The sequence below is a fragment of the Amblyomma mixtum genome, chromosome 5 (genome assembly GCF_055824585.1).
Source record: "Amblyomma mixtum isolate Tamu chromosome 5, ASM5582458v1, whole genome shotgun sequence".
NCBI lineage: Eukaryota > Metazoa > Arthropoda > Arachnida > Ixodida > Ixodidae > Amblyomma > Amblyomma mixtum.
The window spans coordinates 132,213,999-132,221,461 of NC_143016.1; the positions used below are offsets into that span (position 1 = coordinate 132,213,999).

The 7,463-nt window shown below is 46.3% G+C and overlaps 1 pseudogene; it reads right to left on the minus strand.

Moving 5' to 3' along the window:
- Window positions 1–208: 208 nt before the first annotated feature.
- LOC149343734 (uncharacterized) lies at window positions 209–5,295 on the minus strand (annotated as a pseudogene).
- Between the last annotated feature and the right edge of the window lie 2,168 nt (window positions 5,296–7,463).

A 7,463-nucleotide genomic window follows, 5' to 3' on the forward strand; every position in this document is an offset into this window, starting at 1 on the left:
AGCGCTACAACACGCTGTCGCGTTCCACTCCTAAAGGCGAAGCTTAAGCGTCATTAATTAGCAGTTAATTAGTATTCAGGCATTAATCACTAATTAACCATTAATTAGTGATTTGTCATCAGTACTCAATTACATGTGACGTCACCAGTGCCACAGAAGCAGGCAAAGTGGTGCGGAAAACGCTTTCGCCTCTACGCACTTTAGACAGTCAAAGTGCCCCCTGAATTTTTCCATGCAGGCACTTCTTTAAGAGCTCATCCATACAAAGGTCAGTATAGACTGGCTTCACTTTGCTGAGTACCTCATTGGAAAGGCCTCTCGTGCTTGTAGCGTCCACCACCGAGTGCATTCCTTCGGTTAAACCCGCACCAGCTCTCACAGCCAAGATGGCACAGACCATCTTTGGTGTTTCGTCTGTTGAACTGCACTGAAACAGGCTCTGTAAAGCAGCTTGCTTCATGGCTTGCAGGTCTCCCACATTCGCTGTGATGGCTATACCATAATAGTTCTGCAGCCTGTCGATGAGAACATCCGTTAAATTTCCGTTGCCTCCAAGCCCCCGAAAACTTTTTCTCAACTTTTGTAGTCGGCATCCTATACGTTTCTCTATGAGTCCAATGCACTCCAGTTTGCGCACGCTATTTGCGCCATATATGTCCTTTATAGCCGCATGGCTCTGGGTGTCGCCATCTCCATAGCAGTCTAAATATTTTAAACCACGACTTCGTTCTGCACGCTCGAGCATACAATAGAGCCCTACTGCCTCCATACCAACAGCACTACCAGTCTAGTTCAATAATACAACATTTTGGGCGAGTTGGTTACCTACATTCATTATTACAGCGCAACGACGGCACAGAACAAGAGGGGGACACAACAGCGCTGACTTTCAACTAAATTTTATTCGAGACCAGTAGGGTGTTTATACCACCTGGCGATGAGAACAGGAAAAAAAACATACAAGAATAGCTGCAGGCATGCGCAAGGGTACTAGAATGGCGGTTAACCGGCACGTGTCAGATTTCAGATTCTAGATATTTGATCTCTTTCTGGGACAATGCCACTGATGTTGCGCTTATGTACTCGTCCTACAATCTTATAATCATACAAGCTTCTATTATTTCTCTTGTTAATGTGTCTCGGTGTTTCCCTATGACACTGCATTGCCTGTACATCGGTTCACATTTATCGTCGCTGTCATCTTCTGCGCTGCAGTCCCTGCAATGTTTGGCTACGTGGCCTGAGGTAGCAACACGTGCGACATTGTCACTGTGCTCTTTTAGCCTTTTGTTGAGACAGCGGCCAGTCTGCCCGATTTATTTTTTCCCACAGGACTTGGGCAGTGAATACAAAACACCTTCTTGACAAGGGCCAAACGATCCCTGTGTTTAACTTTACATCTGCGCGTTTCGTTGGTCGTGCAGTTAACTTTTTTGCACAACCTGGAAAGCTTTTCCGGCGCTGAAAATACTACGTGAACGCCTGCTCTACTTCCAATTTTCAGGAGGTTGTGCGACACCTGATGGAAATAAGGCAAAACAACAACCTTTCTTCTTTCCCTTTGCCTAACCGGTTCGCTAGTGTGGCGAGGTCTCAGGTTTTTCAGCTGCTTTTCTGCCACTGACACTAGTACATCGGACGGATAACCAGCAATCGTAAGGCGATCAACTTGTTTCGCACAGCTTTGTTCCATACTATGCTGGCAACACTTCTTTAAAACGTCATTAAAAACAGAATGAATAATGGCCCTTTTTACAAGTTTCGAATGAGCTGATGCATATGGCAGGATGGGTTTTTTTGCTCGAGGCTCGTACGACCAACACACATGGGACGGAGTGAAATGAAGGGCGAGATCTAAGAACCTGATAGAATCATTAAGTGGGGTTTCATGTGTTAAAACCAGTGGTTTAAGACACTCTGTGAACACTCAATGAATCTTTAAGAACTGCTGCTCAAAACTGAGGTTGTCATTCTGTACCAACACAAAGTAAATGTCAACAAATCTAAAAATGCGCCAGACACCGAACCCTTCCAAACGTCCTTGCAGTGTTTTGTCACGCAAGGCCAAAAACATATCGCTAAGAATCGGGGCTAGGCACGAACCAATACGTATCCCTTCTTTCTGAATGTACATATCCCCATTCCATTCTACAAAAGTCTAACTAAGATAAAACGATAACAATTCTAGGAAGGCATCAGCGGAAATTCCGCGCTCGTTTTGGAAGGCTATAACAACATGCTTTTCGATGTGCTTATTCACAGCTGACAAGATTTCCGCCTGGGGAATTTTGTAATACAAGTCTTTTACGTCGACTGAAAGTCCCTGCAGTTTTTATCGTGATCCCATCCTTTCAGGAAGGTGATTACTTCGTCAGAATTTTTTATTCTAAAAGGGTCATCGATCGTTAAAACGTTGAGTTTCTGTTGCAAGTATCTTGCGACATGCTTCTGCCATGTCCCTGCTTCTGAAACTATTGCACGAAACGGCCAGTTGGTTTTATGGGTCTTTGCAGAGAAAAAAATCTCAAGGTTGCTCTTGTGGCAGTTCTCAATCATACTCGACAACTTGTTTAAATTCAACTTGTTGGTTAGTTTTTTCCTTGACTCTTAATTTTCGACATTTTTACATCATCGCGCTTGTCAAACACAGCAAGGACGCTGTTGCTTTCGACGTGTACACATCTCCTGTTAAAAGAACAGAACCTCCATCCTTGTCTGCAGGAAGAAGAGACAGCGAGTTATCTTTCAACCAATTAACTGTTTTGAGTAAGGGGAGCTTCCTGCCTGCCTGTCTGTACTTTGCTAAAACGTCGACACCTTCAGAGATGCAACGGTCTGCTTTGGTCCTCTCCGCGCGTCGAGAAACTTGTTTCACCATAGCCAAGAGCTCCAGACTCGATGTTTTTGGCTCGACCGCAAACTTGGGACCCCGGCCAAGGACTTGCCTGATGTTGTCGGGAAGGGAGATGCCCTCCATGACGTGGATCGGTTGTCCGGTAACTGGAGTCTTCTTAGGAAGAAGTGCAAGAACCGCTGGGAGGGTCTGTTTCCAAAGTAACTCGGTGGTGCGGTCAATGGACCGTGATAAATGGTGCCACTGTGCATTCGAATGTTCTGGCCCAGCATGGAACTGTACCAAAACCTTCAAGCGCTCCTTGTACGCTCGCACTTGCTGAAGCCATTCAGACCTGGGAATCTTGCAGAGTCTCCTCCCATGGCTAGCTGAAGGTTGCACGCCGCCAAATAAGGTTGATACATCAAGTGGGAGGATTCTCTTGCGAACGCAAAACCCGAGTGAGCGTGCTCGGCAAGCCGCCGCGGCGACTACTGATACCACTTGAAAGAGATCAGGAACACATGTAATAGAGCCCTTTGTACTAGAAATAAAGTTCAATAATACAACATTTTGAGCGAGTTGGTTACCTACATTCACTATTACAGCGCAAAGACGGCACAGAACAAGAAGGGGACACAACAGCGCTGACTGCCAACAAAATCTTATTCGAGACCAGTAGGGTTTTTATACCACCTGGCGATCAGAATAGGAAAAAACAAACATACAAGAATAGCTGCAGGCATGCGCAAGGGTACAAGAACGGCGGTTAACCGGCCCGTGTCAGATTTCACATTCAAGATATTTGATCTCTTTCTGGGACAATGCCACTGATGGTGCGCTTATGCACTCGTCCTGCAATCTTGTGCTTGTGTCAGTGGCAGAAAAGCAGCTGAAAAACCTGAGACCTCGCCACACTAGCGAACCAGTTATGCAAAGGGAAAGAAGAAAGGTTGTTGTTTTGCCTTATCTCCATCAGGTGTCGCACAACCTCCGGACAATTGGAAGTAGGGCAGGCGTTGACGTAGTATCTTCAGCGCCGGAAAAGCTTTCCAGGTTGTGCAAAAAAGCTAACTGCACGACCAACGAAACGCGCAGGTGTAAAGTTAAACACGGGGATCGTTCTGTTCCTTGTCAAGAAGGTGTGGTGTATTCACTGCCCATGTGCTGTGGGAAAAAATACATCGGGCAGACTGTCCGCTGTCTCAACAAAAGGCTAAAGAGCACAGTGACAATGGCGCACGTGTTGCTACCTCAGGCCACGTAGCCAAACATTGCAGGGACTGCAGCGCAGATGACCGCGACGATAAATGTGAACCGATGTACAGGCAATGCAGTGTCATAGGGAAACACTGAGACACATTAACAGGAGAAATAATAGAAGCTTGTATGATTATAAGATTGCAGGACGAGTGCATAAGCGCACCATCAGTGGCATTGTCCCAGAAAGAGATCAAATATCTAGAATGTGAAATCTGACACGTGCCGGTTAACTGCCGTTCTTGTACCCTTGCGCATGCGTGCAGCTATTTTTGCATGTTTTTTTTTCCTGTTCTGATCACCAGGTGGTATAAAAACCCTACTGGTCTCGAATAAAATTTAGTTGACAGTCAGCGCTGTTGTGTCCCCCTCTTGTTCTGTGCCGTCGTTGCGCTGTAATAATGAATTAGTGTAGGTCGCTTGGCACTGGGTATAATTTTCCTTCCGCTCGAGAAATTCAGTGCTTGATGGGTTCAGCTTTCTATCCGAATGGCATGCCCTACACTTACTTGACATGCCTTCGATGTCAATAACTTTCCCAGTATCAATGGATATCCAGGACACACAGCCGTTCAATAAAGAATGCCCATGCCTTTGCCATGTGCCATCACCTTACACACTACACTCAGTTCTTTGCACAACACAACGCACTTCAGCACCGGCATTGATCATTGACTTAGACGCAACAGTCTCGGCAGCCTTATAGAGCTTTGCAGATTTCTTCGGGTAGGCTGAATGCCAAGGCAGCGGTAACATGTTCGTTACTTTCGTCATCGTTACAGCTACAGAATATCTCTTGCCCAGCTGACGCATTGCGTAGACAAGACGCAGGTTATCCACGGTAGCACTTCGAGCCCTTTTTTACTTTCGAAATGATTGTGCATATGCGCACGCACCAAATAGAACAGCATATGCACATGATATTCCAAGCTGGGAGCATTCTTCCAATCTGAGCGACATCTTCTTGCATTCCGGACTGGCTAGTTTTGGAAAAATCGATGATAGGATCTCTATATCTATAATCCTATTACCTTGCAGTAGAAGTTCTTGCTGCGGCACAACAAATTGTTCTTTAAGTTCCCAAGCTTTGCAGCGCTCGCCGATACGTTCGCGTCCGCATGGTATTCGGTCGGAGCATTCATCGTGTGGCGATTGCCAATAAACTTCCGTTTCAATCACCTTTTTACCCTTAACTTGGCCATGCCTTTTTATAAAAACGTCCAGTCTATGTTATTGTTGTTGTTACAAAAAATAATACCTATCAAAAATTGGCCGAGGCTTAGTTTTGGTTAAGCCTGGTAGGTTGCGAAAGCAGGTGTTTTATACTGCATATGAAGCGCCTCTAGTGGGAAGAGCGCGGCGTGTCGTGCCAAGCGGCCGCCGTTATCCGACCAGCCGAGTTGGTAGCCCGTCTCTCACTCCGTCCTGGTATGTCGTCACGCCATAACCCCACTAGCGCCTCTCGCGGGAGGAGCCCGGTGCGCCGTAATAAGCGGCCGCCGTTACACGACGAGCCGAGTTGGTAGCCCGTCTCTCGCTACTGGAATGACGTCACGCTATAACGTCACTAGCGCCTCTAGCGGGAGGAGCGCGGCGCGTCGTGCCAAGCGGCCACCGTTACTCGACGAGCCGAGTTGGTAGCCCGTCTCTCACTCCTGGTATGTCGTCACGCCATAACGTGACTAGCGCCTCTAGCGGGAGTAGCGCAGCGCGCTGCGCCAAGCGGCCGCCGTTACTCGACGAGCCGAATTGGTAGCCCGTCTCTCACTCCTGGTATGTCGTCACGCCATAACGTGACTAGCGCCTCTAGCGGGAGTAGCGCGGCGCGCTGCGCCAAGCGGCCGCCGTTACCCGACGAGCCGAGTTGGTAGCCCGTCTCTCGCTCCTTGTATGACGTCACGCTATAACGTCACTAGCGCCTCTAGCGGGAGGAGTGCGGCGCGCCGTGCCAAGCAGCCGCCGTTTCCTGACGAGCCGAGTTGGTAGCCCGTCTCTCGGTCCTGGTATGACGTCACGTTGTGACGTCACTAGGCATGGTATGACGTCAGGGGTGATTCTGAAGGTCAAACGTGCTAAGTGGCTTCCGCTACGCGAAAGGCCGTTCTTTGGAGTAGTATTGCTTTTACAATAAAAGGACGAATCCGGTAGCATTCAAAGCGGTAGCATAAAGCGCACGCAAAGCAAACAACTAAGGCGCTTGTAGCGTCATGCATCCCACTTGCGGAAATGGACGGTCGGGGGTATCTGTTGTTTCAGCCAGCCTCTTCGCTTCGGCGGACGCGGTTGTTGCTAAGCGCGTCTCTTCTTTCACTCTTTCCTCTTATCTTTCACTGAACTTTCTTCTGTCTGCACGTGGCAGCGGTGGTGGCTCGGCTGGAGCCACTCGGCAGGTCCCTGCACTTTCCTTTTCATTCTTCTCTCAGGCGCAACAACAATGTTTAAAAAAAGGAAGCCTTACAAGTTGCCTTTGAATAACATTTTACATATTAGACTAAAACATAACAGAAAATTTTCAATATACACGTTGATTTCGCTGAGTTATTCGTTTCTGTTACAAAACCACATCAGTGTCGGTTTTAGAACTGTTCACCACCTGTTCGAAAGTCGGCTATAACTTTTGAAATAAATAAGATACGAACATAATTCTGGCTGCAAAACATTTCTGAATGTTTGGGGATTCTCGAAATTTAAAAGAAGAAATAAAATGTAATTTTTGCAAAAAAAAAGCCTCTTCAAATGTGACATACATCAAGGAATTTCCCGAATTCAGAACAAAGTGTCAAGCGCTATTTGGTTGTCATGCTGCTTGCGTATTTAAAGGATATTGGATATCTTGACATGGTCTGATTTCATCTTGCATGTTACTCTCATGCATTCTTCACGCTGCAAATTTGTGAGCCCATTTGTCAGACTACGCACCGCATTATTTCGTATAATACATCATTTCTCACCGGTGCACCTTCGTATGCATTTCATGACCGCATTTTATCTTCTATTTTTATTTTACGTTTTCCGCAAAGCTCTCTTTCTGTCTTTATCTCCCATATTTGCCTCCCCACGCAAAGTAGCATGACAGTGATTTTTAAATGCCAAATAAATTCTTTGCTTTTTCATTAAAGGTTTCTTTCTCGCTCTCTGCTGTGTTATTTCATCCGTATAAGATTAACTCACCTGTGGGCAAGAGCGCGACACGTGCTCCAATATATGGTATACAAACAATATATCTTATAGCCGCAGTCTATTCAATCTGCTGAGCAAAAAAGAAAAAAAATGTGATAGAATTTTTTGTTATGTCTAATATTTTTACAATCTGCTTGAATGGTCCTGTGTAGCGCTTACAAATCCAACACTTTCAAACTGAGCGATTTCA